Source organism: Sapajus apella, unplaced genomic scaffold (assembly GCF_009761245.1).
Source record: "Sapajus apella isolate SASKATOON/1434 unplaced genomic scaffold, GSC_monkey_1.0 scaffold92, whole genome shotgun sequence".
Classification (NCBI taxonomy): domain Eukaryota; kingdom Metazoa; phylum Chordata; class Mammalia; order Primates; family Cebidae; genus Sapajus; species Sapajus apella.
Genome location: NW_022437032.1, coordinates 2,654,209 through 2,669,310, shown reverse-complemented (window position 1 = coordinate 2,669,310; position 15,102 = coordinate 2,654,209). Strand labels below are relative to the sequence as shown.

Here is a 15,102-nt window from a genome sequence, read left to right as displayed (position 1 = left end):
GGAAGGGAAAGAAAGAAAGAGAAGGAAGGAAGGAAGGGAGGGAGGGAGGGGGAGAAAGGCACATACTATCTAGGAGGTGATTATGCTTCCTTTTGCCATCCACCATGAGTGAAATGACAATAATACTTACATCCCTCATCCATGAAGCAGATCAAATGCATAAAAGTACACAAAACATGAAGCACAGTGCCCAGCATTAACAGAAGGCCAATGCAAATGAATCTTCAGGCTTTGCACAGACATAAAAGTATGTGGATGTAAGAAACATTTCCGGCCCACTGTAGAAATTATTTGTCCAAAGGACTAGCACTCAGCCGGGATCTTTGTGCATCTGGGTTAAGAAATGTCTATTCTTGAGAGGCCGAGGCGGGTGGATCACAAGGTCAGGAGATCGAGACCATCCTGGTCAACATGGTGAAACCCCGTCTCTACTAAAAATACAAAAAATCAGCTGGGCATGGTGGCGCGTGCCTGTAGTCCCAGCTGCTCAGGAGGCTGAGGCAGGAGAATTGCCTGAACCCAGGAGGCGGAGGTTGCGGTGAGCCGAGATCGCTCTATTGCACTCCAGCCTGGGTAACAAGAGCGAAACTCCGTCTCAAAAAAAAAAAAAAGAAATGTCTATTCCTGAGGTGCAAATGCGAACTTTTGGAGGAACTGCTGTGTGCCAGACTCTGTTCTGAGTCCTGGGCTACACCAGAGAATAAGAGAAACAGGGGATGCAGGTTGATAGTAATATTAACGGCTAACATCTATTGAGCACATAAATACAAGTGACAATTTCTGAGGATGAGGGACTGCCAAGGAAATATGGGGTAGTGCAAGGGACTGTGACAGGGCCACCTACTTGAAATAGAGGAGGCTGAGAAAATAGCAATCATGTGGCAAATTGGAGGCAGAACATCCCAGGCAGGAGAAACAGGAGCAGGGCTGATATGTTTGATTCAGAGAAAGGCCAGTGTCGTGAGCTGGGCATGCAGGGGTGGGACATGTCAAGGCTTTGTAGAACATACTAAGAACTTTGGATATTTTGGGACCATACTAACTGGATGGAGAAATAAAAGAATGTTAGATTTGTTTTTCTTTAAGTCCAAAGGGAAGCCATTGAAGAGGCTTAAACAGGCACGTGGCATGATCTACCTTCTTCTTTCTTTTCTTTTTCTTTCTTTTTTTTTTTTTTTTTTTTTTTTTGAGATGGATTTTCACTCTTTTTGCCCAGGCTGGAGTACAATGTTGTGATCTTGGCCCACGGCAACCTCCACCTCTCGGGTTCAAGTGATTCTCCTACCTCAGCCTCCCGAGTAGCCAGGATTACAGGCATGCACCACCACACCTGGCTAATTTTGTATTTTTAGTGGAGACAGGGTTTCACCATGTTGGCCAGACAGGTCTCAAACTCCTGACCTCAGGTGATCCACTTGCCTTGGCCACCCGAAGTGCTGGGATTACAGGCGTGAGCCACTGCGCCTGGCCTACTTTCTTTTTTAGAAGATCTCTCTGGCCACTGGGTATGGAATGGATGAAAGGGTCAGAGTGAAAGCAGGAGCAGCGTGAGGAGGCTGTTGGGAGACTGGGAACAGATGGCCTTGATTGGAGCCTCAGTGGATGCAGTAAGCATGGGAAGGAATGTGTGAACCCAGGAGAACTCTAAGTCACTCAGGATCATGCTTGTTCTAGGGAGGAGAAGGGACTTCAAACAAAGAAGACATGTGCACATGGGGAAACATTCCCTCGGCCTCTCATTGTGGGGCCCCAGGTGGGCTCTAGAGGACCAGGACACAACTACTCTTCCCAAGTCTCTCCTGGACCGCCAGGACTCCCAAGCATCCCATCACTGCCTGTCTCCCAAGAAGAACCCATTCTGATAAAAGTAAACCACCATTTCAGTTCTTCTCCAGGAGTTATAAAGTATAAATACGAAAGGTCCCTGCTGTGCTCGCCTTCCTATTTTTCAATCCTAAATTAATTCCTCTCTCCATTCTGTAATTCAGCACCCCCTCCTCTGAGCCTCCACACTGGGTGGTCCTGACTTCTGTGGGAGATTTGCTGGAGAGATGACTTGGAGGAACACATTGTTTTTTTCCAAATGATTTAGTGACCTTTTTGGCATCCCCATGACTGCTGAAATCTTGTGTAATTATTCGGTTTGCCGGCAGAGAGTTCTGTTGATGAGGGGAAAGCTTAGGTAGATGTCAAATGTCAATAAATTTGCAATCCATAATTGTAACCACTTGATGCCGGAGCAGACCAGGGATAAGGACTTGGTCACAAGGCCATGGATAGTTGAACCAATACAAGCACCAAAGTATCTCACATGCAGAAATATTGCCTATCTTTCTTTTCTCACTAGCGCTCTTTCTCTTTCTCTGACTCTTTTTCTCCATTTCTATCACAGTCTTCATCCCCTTCCCTAGAGAGGGGCATGTTAAATACTCCACCAAGTCTTCTAGGTCCATTTCCAGCCAGAGCCAATGATGCCATAACCACAGCCACAGGTTTTACCCTCAAGAATTCCCATAAGCTCTTTCTGGTCTTGCTGTTCTGGTCTGTTTGGCCCCTGCTGGAGCTCAAGCATCGATTTTTTCTGCTTTGCTTGCTTTCTGACAGCACGGTTTATATTGGAAAGGTCTGTGTCAGGAATTAGAGAACATTCCTAACAATGGGGAAAAATACCCTAATATAAATAGACCATTTGTGGACTTGCACTTTGACAAGTGCAAGTGAACTGGAAGACACAGGAAAAGCTCTGAAGCCATGGAGACATGTACCAGAGGCATTTGCTTAATAACTCATCTCATTCCTTGAGCTCACCTTATCAAGCTTTAACCTCTGAGTCTCTAAGTTCCCAGTTCAAAAATGCAGAGTCTCCTCTGTCCTCATGTTAATTTTTAAATTATATATCATTGTAGAGAGGCCCTTGTGTTGAATATTATGAGCCATTTTCACATCTGAAATGGGGAATTATAACTGAACATTAGCGATTGCCTATAAATCTCAGCAAACCAAGTGGCATCTCTAACTATACAGCATTAACTGGGGAGAAACGCGGTGCACAAGAAGGGGGATTTAGAAGGGTGGAGGTGATTTTCACGAGGAGAGGCTGCAAGTGGATGAGCACAAGTCCCCTGTGCTCTGTGTAATCCCTAGAATCCCAGTGGACCTGAGCGGAAGTTTGTTGAAATTTTTGGAAGCAATGGTTAAAACTGTTTTGTTTGTTGGTCAGGCATGATGGCTCATGCCTGTAATCCCAGCACTTTGGGAGGCCTAGGCGGGCAGATCACCTGAGGTCAGGAGTTCAAGACCAGCCTGACCAACATGGAGAAACCCTGTCTGTACTAAAAAAATACAAAATTAGCCAGGTGTGGTGGTACAAGCCTATAGTCCCAGCTACACGGGAGGCTGAGGCAGGAGAATCACTTGAACGCAGGAGGTGGAGGTTGCAGTGAGCTGTGATTGCACCACTGCACTCCAGCCTGGCAACAAAGTGAGAGACCCTGTCAAAAAAAAAAAAAATGCCCAGCATGTTAACTCTGCATTGTATATATCAAAATCTCTTATCTACAATTCACTGCAAACCAAATCAAAAGTGAAACAAGAAATGTAACCGCTCATCCAAGGATAGAATTGGATTCATGCACAGAGGAATCCTTGGTTCACAGAATGTATGCCCTCTACCTTTCTCCACCTTTCCCCTCAGATGTTCCCCGTGTTGTCTCATTCTCAGGCAAATGGCAAGGTTACCTGGACCATCCCCAGGGTCTAAAGCTAGGATTTAGCTCTGGGACTGGAAACTTCCTTAGAGGTTGAGAAATGTGTCCTAAGGCTTACTAGGAATTGGCAAAAGGGCAATAGGATATGTCATTCCGGTACAGTGTGTCTGCCAGCCAACTGGAATGCGAGCCAGTCACTCTGCCTGGGAATATGAGCAGCTGTGTAGATCTATCCACTTTTTCTGGGGATCACCAGTGAGGTACAAGGGTCAGGCTGCCTGGGTTTAAATTCAGGGTCCACTACTCACTGGGAGTAAGAGCAAACACCCTAATCCCTCTCAGACACAGTTTCTTCATCTGTAAAATGGGTATAACTGTTCTACCTCAGGGATTGATAGAGTTAAAAGAAATATCCCAGGTGATGCTTTAAGCCAGTGGTTCTCAAACTTGGCTGTACATCACAATCGCCTGGAGGTTTGTTAAAACCCAGATGTCTGAGCCCCATCTCCCGAGTGTCAGATTCACTAGGTCCCAGGTGGAGCCAGACCATGTGAATGTCTAACATGCTCCCAGGTGATACCAGTGGTATTGGTCCAGGGACCACACATTGAGAACTATTCCTTTAAGTACCTGGGCATGTTGTAAGCACTCCAGACAGTTGGCTTTTAGCAGCTTTCCCCCTGTCTCTGAGCCTGTCTGGCACTCTGTCCTTTGTGAGATCCTCGCTTACTGCACAAAATCAAGTCAAACCAACATGGGGGCCCATCAGGATGATCTATTACAGGGGCTAAACAAAGAGCAGGAGCTGAGATACAGAAGCCAAACAAGGAGAGGCCCAAAATATAGGAAAGGTGTAGGTGGCCAGGAAGTTTGCATGAGTCTACTGAGATCGCTTAAAAAGGTGGACATCAGCTCAGTCGCTTCTACTGTATAAAGAGGAATGTTCATCTGAAGCACATGACCGGCTGTCAAGGGAAGAGAGCCTCCTCTTGATTTAGCTTAATACCTTCCTTAATTCCGAAGGGATGGGCCCTAAAATAGTTTTTGAAGCAATGGTTAAAACTGTTCGGTATATTAACTCTGTATTGTGATTGTCAAAATCTCTTATTTACAATTCACTGCAAACCAAATCAAAAGTAGTTAAGTAAAACAAGAAGTGTGACTGCCCTGCCTATGGAGTTGCCATTCTTTTGTTTATTTACTTCCCTAATAAAATAAACTTGTCTTTCACTTTGAAAAAAAAAAAAAAAAAAAAAAAACAAGAAATGTAATAGGTCATCCCATCCAAAGATAGAGTTGGACTCATGCACAGAGGAATCCTTGGTTTGAAAGATGTATGCCCTCAGAACTTTGTCTTTCTCCACCTTTCAGCTCAGATGTTCTCTGTGTTGTCTCATTGTCAGGCAAATGTCAAGATTATCTTGACCAGCTCCAGGATTTATATCCTCCCAGTTTAGGTGCCCCAGTAGATAGAGGGACTGTTTCCCAAGGGTGCCAATAAAATATGGAGATTAGGTTTAATCAGCCAGAAGTCGAGGTAGCACACACCCGTGAAGCAATGCCTGCAACCTGAAGAATTGGATGCTGTCTTTGGCCTGGCTTCAATTCACTCCCATGGAAGCAGTGAGCAGACTCAGCACTGCACAACTTGGACTGAGATTGGTCTGCCCAAAGGAGTTTTGATGTCAGTGTTGCTTGGGGAAGAATGACCTCAAATCCAACTAACACTCTCCTCCTGCCAGGACTGATGCCATAGCCACCCTCAGGCCTTCTTATCTCTACTTACTACCCTGTCCCTGTTTGTCCAGCACGGAACTCCCAGATTAAGTCATGATTCAAAGCTTATATCGCAATGAGAAGAGCTACCATTTCATGAATGTTTATTCTTCCTGGGGCACTTTAGTTACAGTCCTTGTGATCCTTATATTAACCCTTCTCATCATTTAAATCTCAACTTCAACATCATCTTCTTTAAGGATTCTTCCCTGAAAAAGTATCTAAATCAGAGTCGTCAGTTGTTTCTGTAAAGGGGCAGATAGATAGCTAAAGCTTGACCTAAGCCGCCATCTCCGTTTTCTGATATTTTCTAATTCTGAAATGGCAGGTAGCATTGCTCTTCTCATGATGCCTCAGCTGAGGATCTATGAACCTTGTGTTTTCTGTCATCTCTACTCGCACTCTTCATTTATTCCATCACTCATCACTCCATCATGGTTTTCCCACCTCACTTCCACTTCCGTTTCCACAGCGGCCATGTTATTTGAAGTACACCCTCCTCTTGCCAGGACCGATGCAGTAGCCACCTTCAGTTCTCATCTCTACTTACCAACCCTGCCTTAGTTTTCCCAAGACAGAACTGCCAGATTAAGTCATAATTCACAGCTCATATCACAATGAGAAAGGCTACCGTTTCATAAGTATTTATTCTGCTTCAGGTACTTTAAATATAGTCCTTCTGATCCTTGTATTAATCTTTCTCATCATTTAAATCTCAACTTAAACATCATCTTCTCTAAGGACTCTTCCATGAAAACCTATCTAAATCAGGAGTCATCCATTTTTTTCTACAAAGGGCCAGATAGTAAATATTTTCAGCTTGGGGGAGCTTGCAGTCTCACGACTACTGTTGACCCTTGAACAATGAAGGAGTTAGCAGTGCTGATCCTCTGCATAATCAAAAATGCACAGGTAACTTTTGACTTCACAAAAAGTACTTAACTACTGATAGCCTACTGTTGACCAGAAGACTTGCCGATAACATAAAGTCAATTAACACATATTTTGTGATGTTATATGCATTATATGCAATGTTCTTGCTATAAAGCAAGCTAGAGAAAAGAAAACTTTGCTAAGAAAATCATAAGGAAGAGAAAATATATTTATTATTAAGTGGAAGTGGATCATTATAAAGGTCTTCCTCCTTGTCATCTTCACATTGAGTAGGCTGAGGAGAAGAAGTAAGTGGAAGGGTTGGTTTGCTTTTTCAGAGGTGGCAGAGAGGGAAGAAAATCCACGTATAAGTGGACCCCCTCAACTCAAACTCGTGTTGTTCGAGGGTCAACTGTATTCAATCTGCCACTGCAGCATAAAAGCAATGATAGATCATATGTGAATGAATGATAGGGGTTATGATCCAATGAAACTTTACCAAAGGACACTGGAATTTTAATTTCTTGTCATTTTTGTGTGTCATAAGCCATCATTCTTCTTCTGATTTTTCAACCATTTAAAAATATAAAAACCACTCTTACTTTCTTGGCACTACAAAAGCAGATGGCAGGCTGGATTAGGCTCACAGGCAACAGTTTACCAATGCCCCGATCCAGCTCTCTCACTTTTCTCTGTCTCATCACCCTGTTTTATTTCCTTCATAAAATTATAACTATCTGATATCATGTAGTTTATGTATTTTCTCATATCTAGCCCTGTGCTAGGCCCCAAGGAAACAGCAATGAGCAGAATGACAATTTCCCTCCCTTCACAGATCTTATATTCTTGTTGGTGGAAATAGAAAAGAAATTAAAAAATAAATAAGACCATTTAGGATCCCATAAAGGGAATAGAACTTCAAGGGCCTGGGTAGTAGTGGTGCTAACTTACTTTGGGTGCTCCAGGAAGATTCCTTTGAGGGGCATCTTCTGACACATGAAGGACTGAGGGAGCCACAAATGAGAAGAAGAGGATTTCAGACAGGGACAACAAGTGCAAAGGACCTGAGGCAAGTAAGAGCTGGGTTTGTTGGAGGGGACTGAAAGAAAGCCAATGTCCCCTGGAATGCCGTGCTCAAGGGGACAAGACCCAATTATGCAGGCCATGGTAATGAGTTCAGATTACTCTAAATACATTGGGAGGCTTTAAACAGGGAAAGAGCATGACCCAATGGCATTTCTGAAGATGATTCTGCTCCTGAGTACAGGAATGGATTGCACCCAGGAAATGTGTGTGTGTGTGTGAATATACCTTTCCTTCCTTACCAGAAGCTCCTTGAAGACCTCAGGCATATGAAGCCCTCAACAAAAACTTTATAAAATTAATGCTTTAATTAAAACCATTAACACCACTGCATAACTTTTCCTTGACCTCCTCAGCAGCGATCCTTTTTATAGCCTGGTTCCCAAAGCAGGTCAATTTATATCATAAAATTCAAAAATTACAGCTTATAGCATAAAGTGACCTCCCATGATATAATGTGGCAAAACAAGCAAATTAATAGCAGAGGTAGTAAATGTCTGGGCACTAATGTGGCCTGGGTATGAAATATGTTTCCATGGCATTGGGAGTAAGGATTGAAAATGAGGGAGGATCAGTGACCGGCCACCACCTACATGGAGCTAGCTGTGCTAAGTCCTGGAGTTTTAGACCCAACTGGTGTGAATGCAACCACTTAGGTATTTTTTATTCTTCTCATCATTTAGTTAGCAAGCATTCTTAAATGTAAACTATGTTTAGGTACTATGCCAGGCTCGTATCCAGAAATGAGCAAGACAAAGAAAGCCCCTGGCCTCGTGAAGCTTATGTGCTAGCTGCTGTCATGGAGCAAACAATTTAATCAAAGAGAATAATTTCAGTGCTGTTCGTTGTTAAGAATGCCAAGCCAAAGAATAGGGAGATGGGAGGCTACTTTAGATGGTGGTCAGGAAAGTCCTTTCTGAGAAAGTGACATTTTTGCTGAGACCTGAAAAATGAGAGGCAGCCAGTCATCCACTGACCCAATGAACGAGGGCTCCAGGCAGAAGGAACAGCACGTGCGAAGTTCTAGAGGTGAGAAAAAGCTCGGTGCATTTAAAGCATTATCTAGTACAGGGGTTTGCAAACTTGTTTTGTCAAAGGGCCAGATAGTAAATGTCTGAGGCTTCGTAGGCCACACAGTGTCTATTACAAATATTCAGCTCTGCCATTGCATCACAAAAGCAGCCATAGGTGATATGTAAATGATCAAGTATGGCTGAGTTCCAATAAAACTTTATTTACAAAAACAAGTGGAGGGCCAGATTTGGCCCGCAGGCTATAGTTTACCAGCCTGTGGTCTAGTAGCATAGTGTCCCATGTAGGGGTCCTAGAAGCAGATCCTGACATCAGGATTCCTGAGCTATTAAACCTATTGAATCTCTGATTTCTTAGGAATGTGATCCTAGGACGAACCAGTAAGAGAGTCGGGAAACAGGACAGGAAAGAAAAGAAAGCCAAGCAAGTCCTAGCCCCTGCCTGATCCCATGGGGAGCCTCAGTTTCACCTGTCTGTAAGCAAGGGCTGGGCTACCCTGGCTACCCTTGAGCCAGTGACTGATTGACTCCACATCAATCAGTCACTGGCTCAAGGGTAACCAGGGGTACACATTTGCAGGCAGCAGGGGCATTCTGTGTGTACAGGCCAAGCAGATTTAGCAGTCAGGGGATAGACCCAGAAGAGAGCAGCAGGTGCACCTATTAGATGGTAAAACCCTCAGAAGCCAGGCATAGGCACAAGAATATAGTATCCGAAATCCAAAGGCATCTCTACCGTGTCCTCTACAGATGCATTTCCCTGTGGCCAGGTTCTTACCTAGCTCTCACTTGCATGGAAAAATGTCTCAGTTTCCCCAACATTACCTTTGTGAGTAAAGGTAGATTCTCCATCTACCTCTCAGAGCTGATATTAAAATATATCAAGTTCTTTTGTCCAAAAACAAAAAGGATCAAAAGAAGAGGTGACTTTCACCTCATTGTCACTGACAAAATAATTAATTTAAATGGCAATTCAAAATAGTGCAAATATACAGAAAGCACGTTTTTGAAAGTGATCAGAGGTGCGTGGCCTCTGGCTTAGGTTTTCATATGCAGATCAATGAGGGAGAGGGATCTAGCGTTGACTGAGTACCCACTGCGTGCACAGTGTCAAGAGCTTTTCTATCTTCTTCTGATTTAACCCTTGCCACAGGCTTTCAGTAGAGATATTACTCCCATCTTATGGACGAGGAAACTGAGGTTCAAGTATAAGGCCCTCAAGGACAGAACAGGGGCTGTAAAATTTAAAATCCTTAACTCATATTCATTGAATGGACCTCAGAAATGTCTGTAGCCTACTGAGGGTGACTGTAACTAACAGGTGACAGAATGAGATTTAAGGCCGGTTCTGACCCTGAAGTCTGTGCATTTTTCTAGTTCCACCTTTCAGACTGGTGACTAGAAGGAATAAATACAAAATAGCTAGCCACATGGCATCATGCAGTACTCTTTGTATAAGGAGGTGGCATTCCTGTGCATGTGATTTGTGTCATTTGCTTGCTGTCGCGATGAGGCCTAGCAGAGACTCCTTCACACACTCTTACTATGCCACTCCCCGGTCAGAACAGACACTTACAGGCCTCTTATCCTGTTCCCTGGACAAATCTTTCCCAAGATGGAACCTGGGACATGCCTAATAATGATCTCATTTTCTGGTTCAATCAACAAATATTTATTCAGCATTTATTATGAACCAGACACCATCAAAGCCCTGAAGACACAAACTTTTGTAACAATCGTAGTTAATGTGGAGTTAGCGCCCTACCAGTGTTATCTAATTATTCCCGTCCCACGTCCTCCAAAGTAAGATCATAGGTCCCTATGTTGTAGAAGAGAAAGCTTAAGAAAGGTTAAGTGGCCTATTATCATACAGTTAGGAAGCAGCAGAACAAGAATTCAAATGCAAATTTGCCAGACTTCATTATCACCACCAGAACGTATGCCCTGTCCTGATTCTTGCAAAACATCAGAGCTAATACTTATTGAATGCTTACTATGTCCAAGACATTCTCTAAAACTCCTTATATACATCATATCATTTTATCTTTCCTGCCATCACAGCAGACACGTCCCTGTCATCACCCCTATTTTACAGGTGAAGCACCTAAAGTCAACAGAAATTAAGTGCCTTGACCATCACCACACGGCCTTCAGGTGGTGGAGCTTGGATTTAAACCCTAGATCTGCTGGACTTTAGGCCTTGCTGGGAAGCAGACTTATAATTTTTTTTTTTTTTTTTTTTTTTTTTTGAGACGGAGTTTCGCTCTTATTACCCAGGCTGGAGTGCAATGGCCGATCTCGGCTCACTGCAGCCTCCGTCTCCTGGGTTCAGGCAATTCTCCTGCCTCAGCCTCATGAATAGTTGGGATTACAGGCACGCACCAACATGCCCAGCTAATTTTTTGTATTTTTAGTAGAGATGGGGTTTCACCATGTTGACCAGGATGGTCTCGATCTCTTGACCTCGTGATCCACCCGCCTCGGCCTCCCAAAGTGCTGGGATTACAGGCTTGAGCCACCGCACCCGGCCAACTTATAATTTTTTTTAATTACCAAAAAAGAAATAAAACAGTAAGAAGAATAAACATATACTAAAAACTTGCGTGTGTGCCAAACACTGGGTTTAGCAGTCCTTTTTTTTAGCTTCTTCAAGCTTCACTGCCCTGGGAAGTAGGTGATTTTCTTATACCCATTTTACAGTTGAAGAAAGGGAGGTATAGCCAAGTGAAGTCATCCATCCTGGTCACGCAAATGTTTTGTGATGAGGGCAAAATTCAATTACAGATTGGTCTGACTCTCCAAAATAAACAGATTGGCCCTATTTTTACCCAGGGAAGATTTTCCTGCGTGCTTGGGCTGTGACCTGGATTTAGGAAGAGTGAATAGAAATCTGTGCTCGCCTGCTCTGTACACTTGACTGCAATATGCAAAAGAGGCTTGAATGTAAAGCCTTGATGAGCTTGGGGTGAAAGACGGTGGCAGAAAGAAAGCAAAAAAGGGTCCAGTAGTTCCCAGTGCTCTTTGTCAAGTTCCTGACCAAATGCCCAGGGCAGGGGCTTTCTTGTTCTTCTTCCACTCTTCCTTCATTCATAAGAGCTTTACCGCCTCCAACAACATGCAATGTGTAGCTTGGGCTTGTTGAGAATGGAGTGTGTCTGTTAAGTGTTGCTTCTTGAATGTTGGACCGCCACCTCCATCTTAGTAACGCACGCCCATCTTTTTCAATCTAATGAACTCCAACCATCAGTGCAACTTAAGTTCGGCTGTCTGCTCGTGCATAGTTAATATTAAAAATGTACTAACAGTGTGGCTGAGAAATCAAATTATGCACATAAATATGCTGGCATAGCACAGGCGGCGGCAGAAGCTGAAGTTAGCAACACTGATGCCAGTTCACATTTGCAAATCTCCCGTCAATCTGTCATTAAACATGTTATCAAATGATGATAAGTGTATGCTTCTTGCTTGCATTGGTGAGCCGATTCCCGATGTTGATGCACATTAATGGGATAATACGCATTAACATAGTTGTGCTTGGATGAACACAAAACATTTTTTATCTGTCTCCGTTTGTTTCCCCCGTGGCCCCCAAGTAAGTGTTTTGTGTTATCAAATTGCCAAAAACGCGGGAAAACATATTACTTTTAATTAGCAAATCTTGTTGGGTTTTTTCCCCCTACACGCCCGGCCCCCCTGCCCCCATTGTGTGATGGCAATAAGAGAGCGAAAGAGAGAGAGAGAGAGAGAAATAGAGGAAGAGACAGAGGAACTCTACTGTCTTCTTTCAGTAAAACGATTAATGTCAGCAACTCAGAAGCTGGCAATTATGTTCTGTCTTAATGCACTGGCCTTTCATCTGGGGCCCTTACTCTTGACAGGTCTGATCGTTTCAGTTCAGTGATATGAAAGGCAGCAGAGGAAATGATCGTAGACATCGCGGGTCTGTCACGAGGGCTGGCGCTGCAATTCGGATCCGGCTCCACGTTCTGAAGCCGTTCAGCAGAGTCAGAGGCACGGGAGACAGATGGTGGCCCCAGGCATTGCCCAGACTTTGGATGTCACTGTGCTGAGTGGGGAAGTTGTAGCTACCACCATTTCCCAAACTTGAGAACTGGAAAAATGTGCAAACCCCCACAAAGTGAGAAACACGGTATTAAAAAGTTAAATGTCCTTTTGCGTTGATCACAGAGCACCAACTCAACGCAAGGATAAACATGAATGTGGGCAGTAATTTCATGAGGCAGTATTTGGATAGGGGTCTCTTCTCCTAAGAATCCAGGGCAGGATTGGATTCATTTTTCGTCAACAAGAAAATAAAATTTAGATATTCTTGATTGAAAATTCAGAACTTCATGAATTTTTTTGCAAATGTTGGTTCATTATAATATCTGAGAAATGGGGCTGGGTGCGGTGGGTCAGGCCTGTTATCACTCTGGGATGCCAAGGCAGGCAGATCATTTTAGGTCAGGAGTTCAAGACTAGCCTGGACAACATAGTGAAACCCCACCTCTACTAAAAATACAAAAAACAAAAAAATTAGCCAGGCGTGGTGGTGCATGCCTATAATCCCAGCTACTTGGGAGGCTGAGGCAGGAGAGTCACTGGAACCCAGGAAGTGGAGGTTGCAATGAGCTGAGATCACACCACTGCATTCCAGCCTGGGGTGAGAGAGCAAGACTCCATCTCAAAAAATAATAATAATAAAAGAAAAAGAAATGGTACTAGTGCCCAGCTTCCTTTGCAAAGTGAAGTTCTGAGCAGGACGTCTGTGACATTGGATTGATTCATTTATTCAGCACAGATGGATTGAACACCTACTATATGCCAGAACTACCATAGCATCAGGGAGGACAGAAATGATTCCTACCCTCATGAAGCTTTGGGCATTTGGGGAAGGGAAAACAGAGTTTTCTTTAAATCACCACATAGTGATCAATTTATTTTTATTATGAAAAGTAAAGGTAGAGGTATATAGCATGCAGCTGTTGTAGCATTTACTTCTTGAGCTCAGTGGAAAATGTTCTTTGCCATTAATAATGCCAAAAGGTTATGTGTTTGGCCTTCCTGGATTCTTGTTTACATGTGTTTTAAAATTAACATTGACTTCTTGCCATTTGTGTTTGTTCCTAAGTGGAGTGAGCGGCTTATTAATGATTAGAATTATTGTTGCTATTATGAGTGCTCTAATTAAAAGAAAATTCTGTCACGAGGCTTTGTGAAGCAACACAAGACTTTACAGTTAGAGACTTCAGGTCTGGAAGTGTGGAGATGAAAGTGTGAAATAAGAAAACAGAGTTCAGGATTTTAAAAAAAAAGAGTTCTCAAGATGTCTACCGTCCTTCACTGTACATTCTTTTTCAGGGTGTTTTCCCTAATAAGGGTATGATGAAAATCCAATTGTTTTTGATTGGAGGTGTCACCTTTTTTTTTTTTTTTTTCTGGTCTTAGGGCAGAAATAGCCAGCTTCTCTGAGACTTGAATTCTAAGAACATTTTATCTTCTACAGCTTTATTCAAATATGTAAAAATAGGCACCGTGGCTCATGCCTGTAATGCCAGCACTTTGGGTGGCTAAAGTGGGAATATCAATGGCTTGAGCCCAAGAGTTTGAGACCAGCCTGGACAACACAGTGAGAACCTGTCTCTACAAAAAAATTTTCTTTCTAGTCAGGTAGGGTGGTGTGCACCTGTGGTCCCAGCTACTTGAGAAGATCACTTAATCCCAAGAGTTCAAGGCTGCAGTGAGCTATGATTATACCAATATACTTTAGCATGGGCAACAGAGCAAGACCCTGTCTCAAAAATACACACACACACACACACACACACACACACACACACACACACACACGTAACGCTTCTGAATTAATGATCAGATGCCAGATCAAGGATGCCAGACCAGGACACAGTTTCTCCCTGAGGTTCATGATCTAGGGGGCAAGGAAGTGAAGCAAATGTACGATCGTAGTGCCTGGACACAAGTACTATGAGGGGAAAGATACAGGTGCACACAAGAGGGGCACTCCGTCTTGTCCTCAGTAGGAGGAACAAATTATTTCTTTACACTGTGAGTATTTATTTAGCGTATTCAATATACTGAACTTTTTTGAGGAGACCAAAATAGATATAATAATGATATGAGTTTCTGTTTATTGAAAAATTACATGGCACTTCTCTAATTGCTCATTTGAATTGTCTGTTCTTTAATTGCCTATTCTCTTGCTGGTCTTTCCCACTCTGCCTCAAGCCTCACCAGGGCAGACACTGTGTTTATCATAATTCATCTCCAGAGGCTGGTCCACAAGGAGTGGGCCTTTTCATGTGCATTGACTTACTTTTCAGGAATTACAGCTTAGATGTTGGAGATTAAAAGGTGATTGCAATACAAGTGCAATGTAAGTAACACGTGTACCCTAAGATCTGTCATGGGTTCAGAGGAATAAAACTGAATCCACTGCATCCCACAGAGTGAGCAGCTGTTACTTGTCTGTTGAGTATCCCCAGAAGAGGAAGTGTTGCTTGACTGTCTAAGAGGTTAGCAAACTTGCATGGAGACTGGGATTGGAAAAAACTTGGGAAATACTAGTTACAGTGAGTGCAAGGGTAGTGGCATTTTGGATTTCTTTTCCTTCT

At 43.2% G+C, this 15,102-nt stretch overlaps 1 protein-coding gene and 1 long non-coding RNA gene across 4 annotated transcripts in view; both read left to right on the top strand.

The window, feature by feature from the left end:
* TSHZ2 (teashirt zinc finger homeobox 2) overlaps positions 1-15,102 on the top strand; it is a 513,539-nt gene that overhangs the window by 305,560 nt on the left and 192,877 nt on the right. The gene's annotated exons all lie outside the window — the stretch shown is intronic.
* The window catches only part of LOC116535121, a 30,669-nt gene continuing 16,955 nt past the window's right edge, over positions 1,389-15,102 (top strand). The window contains exon 1 of the long non-coding RNA XR_004262053.1: positions 1,389-3,207. This is a non-coding gene — a long non-coding RNA (uncharacterized LOC116535121). The remainder of the gene's footprint in view (positions 3,208-15,102) is intronic.